We start from the raw sequence: 17,878 nt of genomic DNA on the forward strand, positions 1-17,878 counted from the left end.
GGTCTTAAAAGCAGTGGATAGAGCAGGGAAGCAAAGGGTAAAAGTATTTAGGTGAAGTTTAAGTGGGGATTAGACTAAGTTTAAAAGGAACCAATCAGCCCAATCTGATATAATTCCCTGAGCCGCAGCTGCAGCAGGAGCTGTATACCCGAAAAAAAGCTGTTTAATCCCCCTGGCATGTGACAGGCAGCGGCAGGGAGGTAGTCATCTGGGCGGCTCTCTGCCCGTATCTAGTCACCGCCCTCTGCCTGTCAGCGTGCTCCGAGGGATGATTGACAGCCAGAGAGGTCCCTTACTGGCCTCTCTGCCTCTTGCCCAGATGACTATCTCCCCGCCGCTGCCTTCCAGGGGATTAAACTGCTTTTTTGGGGTATACAGCTCCTGCTGCAGCCTCGGCCGGTATGTGCTGCAGGAGCTGTATACAGCGGTTCAGGGATCCATATGAGCCCAATTTGGCTGATTGGTTCCCTTTAAGCCTTCATAAGTGTTCATGGGATGACGTGCATCTTGTCGGTAACAAGACTGTATTTAGTGGTAGAAGTTGGTGCCCATAGTTTTGTTGGGAAGAAGTCTTTTTGAGGTTTGATGACCATCAGTAAGCCAGGTCCCATGGGTTGGCTTCATAGGAAAATATCAATCCAAATTATACGGATTGGCATGTCCTGGCAATGCTATGGTGAAGGCTTTCTTGGTCTCAGGGAGAATTTTATTTGGGGTATTGGGGTGTTAGGGATCAAGTATAATTAAAAACGAATGTTTCATATGTCATATCATTTTGATGAAAAAGCTGGGATGGCCGAATGACTCCTATCATGGTCATGTGCTTTTATATAAAGCCAATAAATTGATAATGAGTCATGGTATCAGAATGAGCTGACGATATCTACCATGTGATGTTCCACTTCTCATTTCCCAAGCCCAGCTACTGTATGTGTGAACGAGTCCATTAGATGTCACATGACGCACTAGTATTGCCGTATGCATCATATGAGACTGCTCGCTGTTTTGTACCTTTAAGCTTTGGTAAGCAGCAGGTACCTCCCCATTCCGCACAGTCCATGTGTTTGCTTTGTTGGTAATTGTTTTCTTGCATCATCACTATTCTCGTCATTAATGTTCTGTTCCCAGGCCGCATTGTGAACACATGACATAAGTGAAAGGGAAGGGCCGCTCTCAGTGTCCAGGGACATCCTCTGTGATAAGATAACGCCATAGAGATTACTGCTGCTATCCGTATTATAAGCACTGTGATAACATGAAACATAACATGATGTCAGGGGTAGAAATGTGGCTGAAAAATATAAACACCGACTTACGCAATGATTGTCTAACCGATTTCGACACTTTGGATCCATCTGCCTGTGGTAGGTTGTAATGTTAGTGTAAGAACCCTTGACATGGGTTGTAAGCCATTAGATTTATATAGTAGTTCTATGCATATTGTGCACAGGTGTGTGATGCATACACATTGCCAGTCACTATACAAGCAGCATAGAACAAAAACTCCACAGGTGGAGCAGAGACTACTGTCAAAATCTGACATGAATACCCTGATGCATTTACTAAACAGTAAGCCAGCAATGCTTTATGCATCTCTGACTTACTGTTAGTAAAACTTCCTGGGCAAGGAGCTTTATGCCTAACCCAGAGAAGTCTGCGCCACCACTACCCAGAACCTGAGCCCCTTGCATCTTCCAGAACACACCTAGCAGATAACAGATACAGTAGGACCAAGATACTTTGTGATTTAATTGGGTCAGAATCTCTATGTCCAGCTCAGCAGGTATTCTAACTAGCCAGACAGGGCTTTGTGAGCTAGTAGAATGACCATGAGCAATGTACACTTTCCCCAAGAGCATTGGTTTATTCCTTCGCTAAATTACCTATTATACCTTGTATGTCTACTTTATGCTGGAGAAGGTTTTTTTTTTTTTTATAGATTCTAAAGGAAGGCAACTGAACAAAAGTACTGGCTACATCGTGTACTCTTATATACTGGAACCTGTTTGCTGTGTACTGGCAGCTTAAGGTAAACTGTATAAAATGTTTCCTTTTGTTGCAATAGAATCCTTAAGGTGTTAGTTCACCCAAAAATGTTTTCTTTCAAATCAGCTGGTGTCAGGGAGTGTCAGAGATTTGTAATTTACTTCTATTTAAAAATCTCAAGTTTTCCAGTACTTATCAGCTGCTGTATGTCCTGCAGGAAGTGGTGTATTCTTTCCACTCTGGAGAGCGGGAGAAGTTTTTTTATGGGGACTTGCTACTGCTCTGGACAGTTCCTGTCACAGACAGAGGTGGCAGCAGAAAGCAGTGTGTCAGACTGGAGAGAATACACCACTTCCTACAGTACACACAGTAGCTGATAAGTACTGGAAGACTTGAGATTTTTTAATACATGTAAATTACAAATTTCTGGCACATTCTGGTGCTAGTTAAGTTGAAAGAAAAAAAAACATTTTGGTGAACAAGCACTTTAATGGATCCCCCTGGGCCCTAACCACGCTCCAAGTTGGGGGGCCTACTTTGGACTTTTATAAGGCACCTTCTCTAGGCTCAAATAAAATAGATGGAATTTGCTAAATATTTGCTTAATATCTGTGGAACCCATGACATTTTTTCTTCATATTAAATAGTAAATAGTACAAGAGGCATTTTATTTTTTCTTAGAAATATACAGCCATTCTGCGAGCGCTCTTAAGGTTTAGTGATGTTTACAGGAGAGAGGCGGGAAAGCCATGGGAAGTATTTGACTTCCTGTTGGTCATAAAACCATTTTTAACAGTATTTATGACAACATTAAAAAGTAGAGCACAGCTGTCCCTGCATGATATTACTATGGCTAAATTCACACTGAGGTTTGTGAATAGAGGGATTGGGTTCCACCAAACACTCCAGTCGTACTTCTATGCAGTTGCAATGGATGGTTACCGTCTATTTCATGCAGTTGCATTGGAAATATAGTTGCCTGTAGGGCTTGAGCATGAAGGAGCGACGGAATCAGTGGGAACTTCTCTGCGCAGATTCCTCAATGTGAACCCACCCATAATCGTTCTTAATCGGGGCACAGAACTTAACTCAACAGGTTGGAGGTTATAGTTGCGTATGTGGCGGTTCTTACTTCTCACTTTTAAATGTCTGACGTTTCAAAGTCTGTAGCCGTTCAATAAGGCTATGTTCATAGAGTTCAATACAGTGCATTACTTTATGGCAAGAACAGCTGCTGTTTTAATTGCGAACAAGGGCTGTTTTTGTCTTAAAAAATACAAATATGAACGTAGCCTAAATCTGTATACTACTCAGCCAAGCAGATACGGATGGGCAGAGCACTAAGCGGAGCGGTTATTCCGCTCATTTTTGAACATCAACCATTATCTCAACACACAGATCTCCATTGACCAAAATGTCTGAATAGTATGTACACGATACACTAATGGCAGCAGTAAAACAGGTCCAAAAAGTAGTGATGATCGAACAGCGGGAATTTTCAGGTTCATTCGAAGGCAAACCATCGGCTTTCCATTCAAATCCGATGGTTCAAGTTTGAACGAATCTGAAAATTCTACCAACAAGCCCAAGAGGTTGGGTGGCAAAGAGCTTGATGGTTTGTTCTGCACCTTAAGGCAGCGGGGTTGTGGGTTCAAATCCTACCATGGTAACATCTGTACAAATAAATACTCCAACAGAAAGATTAAGTCCTCTTATTAAAGTTGCTTGACATTATAAAAAGCCAATTGGCATTTTTTGAATGGAAGGTATCAGGCCCGGACTGGCCATAGGGCAGTTCTGGCAAATGCCAGAGGGGCCGCCCCCTCCGTGGGCCAGTCCAGACCCCCTCCATACCCGGCTATTTCCTTCCCCAAGTCCTGATGCTGCCCAGCCAATCACACGGCCCTGCAGCATCAGGAGGTTACAGGCTGTCTGTCTCACTTGCAGTGCGGTGCAGCCTCCTTTTCTTCCTGTCCCGGTAAGCCCTGCCGCCCCTGCCGCCCCTGTCACTGACATGCAGAATGAGCAGTCATTGACTGGGCCATGCTCATTTACATTTAAAGTGTCACTGTCGTGAAATTTTTTTTTGCAGAAATCAATAGTCCAGGCGATTTTAAGAAACTTTGTAATTGGGTTTATTATCCGAAAAATGCATTTTTATCATGAAAAAGCAGTTTGAAGCTCTCCGCCCTGTCTTCATTATTCTCCTATGGAGAGAGCTAAAGAACAGACCAAAACAGGACAACAAAGAGTTAATCTACAAATCCCTCACCCGTTATCTCTTCTGACCATCACCAGTGACCTGTCTGAGCTCGGATTACAGCTGTCACCCAGCTCCCTGCCTGTAATCCTCTGTTATCTGCTTTCTGCTGCCGGCTAACTCCCTCCTTCCTCCTCCCCCCTCCCCTCTCCCTAGAGCAGACAGGGGACGTCTCCTGCAACAAGTCACAATTTTCAGATTTTTTGGAGTGGATGAAAAAGAGGAAGGAGGGGGGGACCTGGGAAAAGGCTTTTTACATGCAGATAATGGCAGATTTGGCTAATAAATCCAATTACAAAGTTTCTTAAAATCGCCTGGACTATTGATTTCTGCAAAAAAAACTCTTTAAGTTCTGGGTCCTGCAGAGATCACATGACCTCCCCTGCAGAGATCACATGACCTTCTTTGCAGAGATCACATGACCTCCCTCACTGAAGGCCCGGAGCCAGGGGCAGTGTCTGTGTGTGACTCTCCTCCTCCCTGCCAGCAGAAGCAGTCGGGACAGAGGAGGAACCATCATCATCATCATCAGCAGCAGAGTGTGTGAGTAATGGAGGCACTGGGGGAGGTGTTATGTATGGGTTCTCACTAAATCACTACTGCACCCACAGACCACTACTACACCCATCATTATGGCCCCAGACCACTACTACACCCACGATTATGCCCCCAGAGACTACTGCACCCACCATTATGTCCCCAGACCACTACTACACCCACCATTATGCCCCCAGACCACTACTACACCCACCATTATGCCCCCAGACCACTACTACACCCACCATTATGCCCCCAGACCACTACTACACCCACCATTATGCCCCCAGACCACTACTACACCCACCATTATGCCCCCAGACCACTACTACACCCACCATTATGCCCCCAGACCACTACTACACCCACCATTATGCCCCCAGACCACTACTACACCCATCATTATGTCCCCAGACCACTACTACACCCACCATTATGCCCCCAGAGACTACTACACCCACCATTACCCACCACTACTACACCCACCATTATGTCCCCAGACCACTACTACACCCACCATTATGCCCCCAGACCACTACTACACCCACCATTACTGCACCCACCATTATGCCCCCAGACCACTACTACACCCACCATTATGCCCCCAGACCACTACTATACCCACCATTACCCACCACTACTACACCCACCATTATGCCCCCAGACCACTACTACACCCACCATTATGCCCCCAGACCACTACTACACCCACCATTACCCACCACTACTACACCCACCATTATGTCCCCAGACCACTACTACACCCACCATTATGCCCCCAGACCACTACTACACCCACCATTATGCCCCCAGACCACTACTACACCCACCATTATGCCCCCAGACCACTACTACACCCACCATTATGCTCCTTAGACCACTAGACCACAGGGGGCCTTTCTATTACATAGAGGGAACCTGGCTCTAAATACTACAAGGGGCATAACGTGGGCGCTGTAACAACGTGGAGCAATATAGATGGGGAGGTTGTATAGAGGTGATGATGGTGCTGGAGCTAAGAGCCTATAATGTTTGTCTGGTAGATGCTGCATAGAAGATGCATAGACGACCCCGTACGGTAAGTGGGCCTGTGTGCTTTGAAATGCCAGGGCCGATTTTCAGTCCCAGTCCGGCCCTGGAAGGTATAGGGCAATAGTGAATAGCATATGAAGATCATTCATAACTAGTGTTGAGTGTAGTTGCCTAACTGTTCAAGTTTGGCAACGTCGTCCGAACCCGAAAGCTTGGTCTTTGACATCCCTGGTGTCTGGAGAAGTTTGATGCTGCCCTAAGGAGTCCTAGAAAAAATAGATACAGACATAGGCCTGGTTCACACACTATATATATATATTTTTTTTTATTAAACAACAGCCATTGTTTAATGAGAGCGGTCGATCGCATTTACCCCTATGGAATCCTGCTCGCAGTGTATACACACTGTATACACTACGGCCAGGATTCCATGCGGCTGCACAGAAAACTGCCATGTCTATTTTGTCAGTGAACAGGGGCTGCACAAAATAGACTAGACACACAATGTAAAGTACGGCTCCGAGCCGTACTTAACATTGTCTGCTATGGCTAATTGGAGTACGGGCACGTACTAATGTGCCCACATTCCAATTTAGTTCATATGATGTTCACCCAGTTGATACTGCAGTATCGGCCAGGTTGAACATCTCAGACAGTAGCCGTTCTGCCATGCATGAACATGGCCTAAGGCTGTTTTCCTGGCAGCCTTAGGGCGGCATCTAACTTCTCCAGACGCTGGGAAGTGCTAAACCCGAACACTATTCATAACTTATGATGTGGCTATTCAGTTCAGTAATGTTAGCAGCCCATCCACTGTCTAAACAATCAACAATGTTTGTTTAGCCAATAATTAACCCATGTAACATGTAAAAGGCCCTTACGTCCTCCCATGGTTCTATCACCTGTATCCTCATAGCCGCCGAAGTAAGAATACAAAAAGCAATGACATTCCCATAAATGTATAATCTAGCATTAAGCAGCATAATTTAGCAGTAGCTCTAGTATTCTTTATGTGGGTGACAATCCCTGTGGAGGTGTAATGACAGGCGCCTTACTTTCCCGTAACAATGAATGGCCGCATTAAACAGTTCAGTATTTCATCCCCTTGTTTCCTGTGGATGTATTAGCCAAATAAAGAAATCTCTACTGTTACAGGAGCTGACGTCATTTTTAATGTCTACTAAGAAATCTTATTCCAATGACTTGTATTAAACATTTCCTCAGGACAAGCTGAGGACAGGATGCGGAGGTTTGTATTAGCCATGACTTGGTTCTGGAGAAGTATGACATTAGTAGAAGACATCCTTACAGGAATGGGCAGCATGTGCTAAGTAAACATCTATACCAGTGGCTTTACCTCCTCCTAATATTACATGTAAACATTGGGATTCTGTTTTCCATTTAGATTGTAGGCTGTAAAATGTAAGGAGGGAGATAAATGACTAGAAATAGCAACAGGCCGGGAGCTCTGCAACCTGTCTGTTATGTGCAATATATCACATATAAAAACTTATACTCTATCCTGATCGGGGAGGACAGAACATTTGGGCAGAGTGCAATACCAAAGGGAACGCCAGCCTTCTAGTCAGCGACAGCACAAGGTTTCCAATATATACAGTATGTATGTGTGTGTGTATATATATATATATATATATATATATATATATATATATATACACACACACACGCACAAATTTATTTTTCAATTTGGTATGGTTATTAAAAAATAGAATTTTTTTTGTGCTTTTTTTTTTTTTTTAAACAGATGGGTTCCATATTTGTGCATGTGTAATCTTGTGCCACACCGTTGGATGAGTCTGCCCAATGATTTGTATTGTTAGCTCCATTGAGGCGTTAAATAGCCAGCAACTGATATTTTTGTTGTGTTTTTATTTATTTATTATTTTTTGCTGTCCGGTCTTGGGAGGGCATGGGTGGGACTGGGAAGACTATATGATATGGTTTTGATTTCATTTTATGTACTTTATGTATTCTGGTATATTTCCTGTTTGTTTTCATGGGATTTGTGTATAAAGAAAAATAAAAGATTAACGGCTAAGAACCTATTTGCAAAAAATAAAATAAAAAAATAACCAGCAACAGAGATCGCTCTGTGCTAACTATTAGCAGTGGCTGTCAGCAGCTGGTAGTCATTAGGTATGGAGAGTTCTTGGCTCCCAATCCTACACCATGCACTCTCAGGCTATGTTCACACAACGTATGCTTTCGTAAAACCATGGGCATTGTACAACGAAAATATACGTTAAATAGCCGTCTATGGGATCCCAGACGGAGCATATACACATAGCATACGCTCCGCCTGGGATCCCTAGCGGCGCCGCAAAGAACTGACATTTCAGTGAATAGCAGCCGCAGAAAACCATGTTAGTGCACACTGTGGAGCGAGCTGCTGCGGCCGCACGCTCAATCGTGTGCAGTAGGAGGTTCTGATGCAGCTGAGCACGGATGTGCCCGCATCAGAACTCTGCGGCAGGAAAGATCAGTACCGGCATGATCTTTTCAGAGAACGTCCGTTCTGTGATCCGGCCAGGTCACGGACGGACAGTCTCTTACTGCATGTGAACATGACCTTAGGCTGCATTCACACATTCCGTGTTCCGCACGGAACACAGGCGTGGAATGCCTGTAACTGATATGCGCCGTGCTGTAATGACAGCGCGGCGCGGCTGCTTCATTACAGCACGGCGCATATCTGTACAGTTCCTCCGCTCCCAGCATCTAATGACAGATGTTGCCAGGGTGGGGGAGAGTCCGTTACAGGCATTCGACTTCCATGTTCCGTGCGGAACACGGAACGTGTGAATGCAGCCCAACGGTCCATTTAGATGGAGCGATTATCGTTCAAATCCCATTTGAGCGATAATTGGCTCGTGTAAACACAGCTAAGATGCAAGAGCAAGAAATCGTTCATTGTGATCTTTCAACATGTTCTCAAATCATCGCTGGTCGCTTGCTGATAGTTTGCAGATCGCTTAGTTTAAACAGTCTTTCAATGGTTCCTAGTGGCCCTAGTGTGTGAGATAGCCTTAAGCAATCTTAAAAACTTTTTTTTTTCCCCTGAATGATTTATCTCTACGTCTAAACGCTGATCAGCATAAAAAAACAAAATTGTTGCTTCAAAACCGTTTAATGATCGATTGATCGCTCCGTGTAAAAGGATCATTAGTGGCACCATGACATACAGGTATGCCATGGAACCTAAAGGAGTTACTTTTCAAATGTAACAAGTGAGCAGAAAAGTCACAACAATTTGCCCTTGACACAAATTACTTTCAAAAACACACCAATAGGCATCATTTTTTATTTTATTTTAAATTGGTAAGGGAAGAAACAAAGTTGTAGCTTTCAATTTTCTATTCCACGGAATAGTTAGTGATTGATATTTTGTACTATTTCAGTATGCGTAAATATATACTATGTGCTCAGTTTATATGTTTGTGCTTTATATGTTTATATTTTACATTTTGTATGTTTACATGCTCTGTTTAGGAATAGTCAAGTTCCTATGGCCGCACATCACTGATTGACTACACGCTGTGCGAGATGTTTACCGCAGCCAAATGCTGCATTCCTGCTCTGTGCATTCAGATATTTCTGGCTCTTATAGAAGGTAAATATACTCAAGTATGTACACAAGGAAACTCTGTAGATTCCATAAAAAGTAGTATAGAAACTGCAGCACTTACCAGTGTAGAGTAATACACTTCTCAACACTAAACATTAGAAGGAAAGGTCTTGGAATTCTGGAACGCCCAGGATCAATAGACATGTTAATGATATGCAAATGATGAAAAACTATATGTATATAAACTATCTTGATATACTCAGTATCAAGTATAGGTGCAATGCACAGAATGCTGCTTCCTATACAACTGCTGAATAATGATGGCAAAGAGGTGCTGGATGGCACATAGGGCTGGAGATTCTGCACACCATGGTAGCACATTAAGGTCACATAAGTTGCAAGCCTGACATTGTTGTGTTAAGAAAAACAGATCACTGATCTCAGGGAGACCAGCCAAAGATAACACTGCTGGTAGCAGTCTCCCTGAGATCAGTGATCTGTTTCCCGTATGACTCTACCAGGCATTGCTCCCACCTAGCCAGAATCCTGCTCCACACTGATGAGGGACAACACCCCGAAACAGCTGTCTGTGGAGGGATACCTGGCCTAGGTTTTTTCCTTGTCATAATATAGACTTATAGGGCCACTTAATGGTGGTTTTGGTGGTTTCCCTACAGGAGCCACCCCTTGGCTGGATCCTTCCTGGAGGGATATCTGGCTAGTCCTGTACCTCAATGGTCTTAAACGAGGCTCCACTTGCTCTTTTTTTTTTTTTTTTTTTTTTTGCACATTCATTGTTGTGTTTAGAAATGTCTTCTGGAACACGTAGGAGAAATGGCTGTACCACCGGTACCACGACCAAATCAATGTAATACGAATGTGTAAGACTATTTACAGTGAAGACTAGAAGGATGCGACTATCATATATTATGCCACCCCACATATAATCCCAGGAGAAAGACCAGTATCACTTTGACTCATGAAATCCTCCTTATGGTGTGACCAATCTCAGGCTATCACTGCATCCAAGACAATAGGGGTACTCAACAAGAAGCAACAAAGGAACAAGACCAATTGGATGGAGGGTATATAACACCAATAACCACCATTAGCGGTTAGAAAAACCCTATCTTTCCAACAAGACCAATTGGATGGAGGCTATATAACACCAATAACCACCATTAGCGGTTAGAAAAACCCTATCTTTCCCATCCAATAAAGATTAGTAAAACTACTATACTGTATTAATTTGCCCTTGAACCCCATTGGTCCAGACTCTGTAACTCTGAGCCCTCAGATCGCCTGGCTATAAATACATTGCGGTATATGGCTTATCTGACTTAATAACATTTTGGCTTCTAAGTTGAACATCCAAAGGAAAGAAAATGGGAAGAGACTATGTACAAGGACATCATATAAGTATCACACATGCACTGATGTAATATAATATGGCTGAGCATAATACCATCTACAATCGAGATGTATAAAATCTCAGTCATCAACCCAGCTCCAAAAAGCTGACTTCAATGTCTTTTAACATGGTTACCGGACAGGAAGCCAGCTGCTTAAATGAAATGCTTCCTCCAGTAATTTATATGTCAGCGCGGCGGTGCACACTACGGTAAATAGCTCTTTCCTCCGCTGCTTTAGAGCTGTACGCACCAGGAAATGTGTTGAGTGAAGAATCTGATTATGGCGACACATTGAGAATAGCAAACAATGCATAATAAAAATGGAAAATGCTTAAAGAAAATAAACAGTGTGGAGATTGTAGTACAACAAAAACTCGTTAAAAGGAATTGTCCGGTTTAATGTAACACACCGTCGGATGTCGGAGGGACGTGGTTAAGGCGGGTGATCAGTCACTAAATGTAAACAAGAATAGTCAAGTGCTGGAGAAGACCTGGAGGTCCTTGGATTGATTGAACTGAGGAAAAGTGCTAGAAGAGGCTACAAACCCTCTATTCAGGCCAAGAGAAGTGTGAATTGAGTCTCTGAGAAGACCCGAGATGCTCCACATTTTTGTGGTCAGTGAAGGGGAGTTTTCTGGCCTCCAATAAATGTCGGCTTCACGGCATCTGTTTGATGTATATGATTGGAAATGCTTCTGATGTGTCTGTCTGAGGGAACCACTTGTACGCCCTACAGTTATTGCACACATCACCCATAGACCACTATACTTCATCATGCGTTCGTGTGGTTCTCCGCTTCATAGGCTTTTCTATATAACCCAAAGTCTATATCATAGTTTAAAGGACATATTCCAGGAACTATTACCGGTCATATACCAAAAACACCTAAGGAAAACTAGGATTATGCCATTAGAGTCCAGAGATTTGTCTTCTTTGTTAACTTCAATGGATGTCTTATTGTAGGTGTTTATGTGTGCTATCATTCTAGGAATTAAGGCCTCAGCAGTTTTACTTCAGCTTCCCGAGGAAGGTGACGAATGTCAAATAACAACCTGACAATGTTTAACCATTAGGAGAGCACGGCCACTTACACGTCCAGCTTCTGTATAACATCAGAATCAGTGTTACGGCTGCTAGTAGGCTTTGCATTGCACCATGGGGTAGCTGCATTACGCAGATCAGTGCTCGGACTCACGTTGGTTTTACTATTAATGTTAGATTATTAACTCTACATGACGGGTTGAGCTTCACAGCTATGTGTTCTCCAATCTCCACCATTCAGCATGGAGAGACGCAGCTCACCCTGTGGCTGTTATCTGGTGCAGTCATTGGAAATACTTGACCCTTATCAATAGAAACCCTGACCAGAGATTAAGGGTACATTCACACGTACCGACTCACAGCGGAAATCTCGCTGCGAGCTTTGCAGCGAGATCTGTTAAGAGGTAAGGTGCAGCTGTCTGAAAGTATGTAGTCACAGGGACCTGCCAGGACCTTAACTCGTAGTGGATCTCGCATCGAGATTTCCGCTGTGAGTCGGTACGTGTGAACATACCCTTAAGCAGGTATTGATCTGCATTGTTAACAATTCATCATTTTAACTTTTGTTGCTGTCATCCACAAATAAACCATGGACTATAAATTATTTAGAAAGTGGCCATCTTAAAAGGAATCTAACGTTTAAAAAAAAAAAAAAAAAAACACCTTCGGACATGTCAGAAGTTCAGATTGGTGGGTGGGGTCCAGGGGCTGACCTCCACAATGTAGTAATGTCATCTTTTCTTTCAGTTAAACCAGGTAAAGCACATCTGGTATCGGTGGAGGTATTTGTTACCTATTATTTCTTATTTCTTACAGATACCAGGGGTTGAAGACTTTCACTCGGTAATGCACATTGGCCATTCAAACTGTCCCATAATTCCTTACAATTGGTTTACCTTATGCTGGGTTTACACGGAGCGATAATTCGCCCAATCGTACGATTAACGATTTCCAAGTAACGATTTTTCTTTTATAAGGATCCGCATTTAGATGGAACGATATATCGTACAGAAAATTCGTTTTGCGATCGCTTAATCCTATCTCGCACATAGGTAAAATCAGTGAACGACTGTTTACACGGAACGATCGGCGAATTTTTTGCGAACGACGATTTAAGAACAAGTTAAAAGATCAAAATGAACGATTTCTCGCTCGTCGTGCGATCGTTCGCTGCGTTTACACGTACGATTATCGTTCGAATTCTATCGTTATCGTGCAAATTCGCACGATAATCGCTCCGTGTAAACCCAGCATAAGAATCTTCTGAAGTCTCAAGTTACTCTTAATTACAATCTAAGGCGATGTTCCCACACAGTATTTTGCTCAGTATTTTTCAACCAAAACCAGAAGTGGATTGAAAACACAGAAAGGCTATGTTCACACACTGTTGAAATGTAGTGGATGGCCGTCATTTAATGAAATAACAGCCATTTTTAAATAATGTTTTCAATCCACTTCTGGTTTTGGTTAAAAATACTGAAAATAAGAGATTTAGGATTCTGCAGTAATATATAACAGGAACATGTGATGTTCCAGAGCTGTCCATATATATATCTACATAATAATCCAATACTCTGGTTGGCTATAAGTATGTAGAGTTAGTGTTTATGAGGACATTTTAAGATTCAAGGGTTTTTAATCAAATCACAGGTTAGGCAAGGTTCACACTGCTTCCAGGGCTCCACTATGTGCCACAGACTGATTCCCAAATAGAAGTGCAACAAATACCTACACTATTTACAAAAATGAAAAATCTAAAAAGTTTCCGCTTCAATGATAATATATCATGAAAGTAGGGCATTTAGTGCAAGCATGCAATGTGGACTAGACACACCTGCCCTGTACACTGAAACATCACCAAGTTCCTTGTTAGAGAACAGCAGGTTGCACACAAAGTACTGATACATTGAACAGTTAGGGTCCATTTATCTGCCAAAGCTAGAAACAGACTATAAACAGAGACCAGGTCATAAAGGAAAGCCTGAGATTCCATGGTGCAGTCTAACTTGCAGTCCATTCAGCAATAGACCAGGTTCAGTATAGGCTTTCTGACATCAATTAGAGATAGTTTTAACGTTTCTTTAGAAGTCCTAGTGTGATTCAGTAGTTCTTCTGTAATATCAGGACACACAGGCTCATCTCAGCCTTCATGTGTATCAAGGAGCTATGGGCACCCATATAACCCTGTCACCAGTCCACTCTGCAAGTACCATGTGAAGAGAAGGGTCTTGTCCGTTGCGAGGGTAGTTGCTGTATGGAACGTATTCCTTTGCTAGTGTGCAGGTGCGAAAGTGAACCGATAGAGACAGCTCATCTGAGAAACGTCACGTCGCAGTAATATGGGAGAAGGGTCATAATGGTAAAGGGATGTGTATCTCATAGACCAACCAATCTGGTAAGAGAAAGTATGTACTATGGCAACTAGATGGTGTGGCCAACCCATTCGGCTACAGCTATACCAATATATATAATTAGAGAGTACAGTGTCCAATGTCTGACATACAGATGAAGGAGGGAAATAGCCCTAAGCGGAAATAAAAGTTCACAGGTCACAGCAACCAAATCGCACAGTCCTAACCCACCAAAACCTTCAGGCGAAAAGAACAAGCTGAAACCTGTGGGTACTGTCACAATAAGCCCAAACAAGATCAATCATACCACACTGTTCTGCTAAGGGTGACATGATACATGTCATAAAGCAGATTATAATAAAGATCAATTAGTCACATATATGGGGAGAATATGAAAAGGCATTTCTCTATGGACATGTATAACAAACCAGCAAATAACTGGAATGAATGTTGGTGTTGACCGTCCATCCATTCTTGAGATTAGAAAAATTAGAAAAAAAAAAAATTGTATGTAAAGATGTTATCACATGGGATCTGTACTTACCACGTTCTGACATACGTGTATGTATACTCTGTAATCACTGGCTTGAGAAAAGTCTACATTGAATGGTCTGAAAGGTTTTAGCAGTTTTTCTATTGGCAAATAAATTCACCTGCAATTGTTCACAAGTTTGGGAGCGCTGCAGCCATTATCTTTATACATACAGTTGGAACAAGGTTTGACTGCTGGCACCCTATGGCCACTGCACAAAAGCACTTCCAGTACTTTGCAGGAAATGGTCCTGTGTATTATTTCCAGTCTGACACAGCGCTCTCTGCTGCCACCCCTGCCTATGTCAGGAACTGTCCAGAGCAGGAGAAAATCCCCATTAAAAAATCTGCTCTGGACAGTTCCTGACATGGACAGAGGTGGCAGCAGAGAGCACTGTGTGAGACTGGGGGAAAAAACGCAACTTTCTGCAGGGCATACAGCAGCTTGGAAGGTTTATTTATGTTTTTAAATGGAAATAATTTACAGATATGTATAAATTGAGTTGACACGCGAAGTTAAAAACAATTGTTTTTCTCTGGACTACCCCTTAAAACAATAGGTCTGACAACACATTGCTCTTAGGGTTGATGGGTTGCAAGTAAGGATGGTCCGAACCTGCCGAGGTTCGGGTTCGTATGAACCCGAACGCTCTGCATCAGATTCCCGGTGTCTGGCCGCTCCGTGCAGCTATGGCTATGGCTGTATCCCAGTTTTCCAGGCGGTCCTCCCGCTGTATCCACCCTCTCCACGGAGCGGGCAGACAGCGGGAATCATTGCCGAGAGTTCGGGTTCGCACAAACCTGAACCTCGGCAGGTTTGGACCATCCCTAGTTGCAAGTGTATACACTATACACTAATATCTTTTTTCAAGCTTTGTACAAAGAAATGATACCGATACCCTTTTTTCTATAGGACAAGCTGTCCGTAAGAGTAGTTTTTTCTATAGGGTAAGCTGTCAGCAAGAAGGGTTCTCTCGATAGACAATGTGTCAGTAAGGCTAGGTTCACACTGCGTTTTCAGCATCCGTTTAACGGATCCGTTTTTTTTAACGTCCAGAAAAATAGGGTCAGCAACGTTTTTTTGTCCGTTTTGGTCCGTCAAAAAAAACGGATCCGTTTTTTTTTATAATGGAAGTCAATGGAAAAACGGATGCACACAAATGAATCCGTTTTTTGCAATCCGTTTTTCATGCGTTTTTTTCAAAAAACGGATGCGTTAAACGGATGCTGAAAACGCAGTGTGAACCTAGCCTAAGCGTGATTGATGTAGATTATAAACCAGTTTCCAAAGAGACCAACAGCAAATTTAAATATATTTGTTTTTATTTCACAACATATTACAAAAATATATTTGGATAATTCTTTGTCATTTCATTAGAAGACTGCGCCTGTTAAATACAACCATAACTGTGACTGTACTGCAAGTGACAAGCATCAATGGATAGAGGGAGAGAAGAAAGCCAGGCGGCAGTGCCTCGTGTGATACCGTACAAACAAGTCAGATTCATAGGCAGAGAGCTGACGGGGTGCTCACCTTTAAGCCCCTTGGGCATTATGTATATCACCCAAGTGGGTATCAAGTCTTTAAACTGGCAAGATGCTGATATTTCCAGTGGAGAATTTGGGGCTGCAACTAGTTTGAATGGGATACTCTCAGGTAGGGGCCCGTACAGATATGCAAAAACCAGGTGCAAAAGAAAAAAGGGACTAATCCATAATAGTGAGCGCTGCCCAAAGAAATCCTGCGAATAAAAACAGATACGTTTAAAATATTTATGAAAATATGAACAATTTACGCATTTCAAGGATCAAGCCCTCTTCATCAGAACATACACTGCTATTCTGATGAAGAGGATTTGTTCCTTGAAACACGTAAATTGCACATATTTTCATAAATATTTTAAACGTGTCTGTTTTTATTTTCAGGATTTCTTTGGGCAGCGCTCACCATTATGGATTAGTCACATTTTTTTTCTTTTGCATCAATGGAGGAAGAGGGACTGAACTCCCCATAGTCCCCACTCTCATTACACTGTATTTGATGCCAAATCAGTGTGGATATGACAAGGAGACATAAGGGGAATCTTCTGCTTTCTTTCATAGGTTCACCTCAGGTTTGTTTAAAATACTGAAAAATTGCATTGTGTGCACTGGGACTTATGGTAGCTGCAGCACCTGTGACACAGAGTACTATACAGCCCAACACATTTCTGTTAGGTTATGTTCATAAGGTCAAACAATGTGGTACTGTGCACCACCATTTCTGAGCTGTAACCAGTGTGGAAGGAGGCAATGCTAAAGCTCCCATTGACTTAAAACACTACAAAAACATGGCCACTTTCTTCCAGAGACAGCATCACTCAGGTCTCCAGTTTAGGTGGGGTTTGCAACTAAGCTCCATTAAGTTCAATGGAATCGAGGTATACCCCCCCAGACTGGAGACAAGAGTGGTGCTGTCTCTAGAAGAAAGCAGCCATGTTTTCGTAGTGCTTGGTAAGCCCTTTAAAGAGCAGCTTCAGCACTGAATTACATGAAAACAGAAGAAATACTTAAGAAACATTTAAATTAAGTATTCTCATCTCAGCAGAGTTTCCCCTATCTATACAATATGGGATATCAGGCAGATTGCTTGGGGTCTGACTGCAGGGATCCTCAGCGATTCAAGACAATCATCCCAGGAATGAATGAAATGCTCATGGCTGTTGCCTGTCCATTACGGCCTGCGCTCCATTCACCCCCTGTGGAACCGCTGAACGTTTTTGAATTCTGCACTATAACGCTTGGTGACACATACAGAATAAATGGAGCACAACGGTCAGATCCTCAAGGATCAGCTTGTTATCCATTATCCTATGGGTAAGGGGACAAGCTTGGATGGGATTACCCCTTTATTGGATTTACCACGCTGTTTTAAATGCAAAAATTGTCTTTTTTTTTTTTTTTAAACAGTGTGCCTTTTGCCCATGGGGACATAACCTTAGACAGAGCCTACACATATTGGTTTTATACATTCTGATAGGGCAACCTACTAAATGAATGAAAATACAGACAACCCAAAAGCCCCAATGGTTTGATTAAAGAAGTCAGGCAAAAATTTTTATTAGAATATTGTATTGCCCCCCAAAAGTTATACAAATCAGCA

General features: G+C 42.7%; 1 long non-coding RNA gene across 1 annotated transcript in view; it reads left to right on the top strand.

Annotated features, from left to right (window-relative positions):
* Window positions 1–9,331: 9,331 nt before the first annotated feature.
* Window positions 9,332–17,878, top strand: part of LOC138795923 (uncharacterized) — a 28,463-nt gene continuing 19,916 nt past the window's right edge. Inside the window, exon 1 of the long non-coding RNA XR_011363687.1 lies at window positions 9,332–9,446. This is a non-coding gene — a long non-coding RNA (uncharacterized lncRNA). The remainder of the gene's footprint in view (window positions 9,447–17,878) is intronic.

This window comes from Dendropsophus ebraccatus, chromosome 6 (assembly GCF_027789765.1).
Source record: "Dendropsophus ebraccatus isolate aDenEbr1 chromosome 6, aDenEbr1.pat, whole genome shotgun sequence".
In the NCBI taxonomy this organism is placed as follows: Eukaryota; Metazoa; Chordata; class Amphibia; order Anura; family Hylidae; genus Dendropsophus; species Dendropsophus ebraccatus.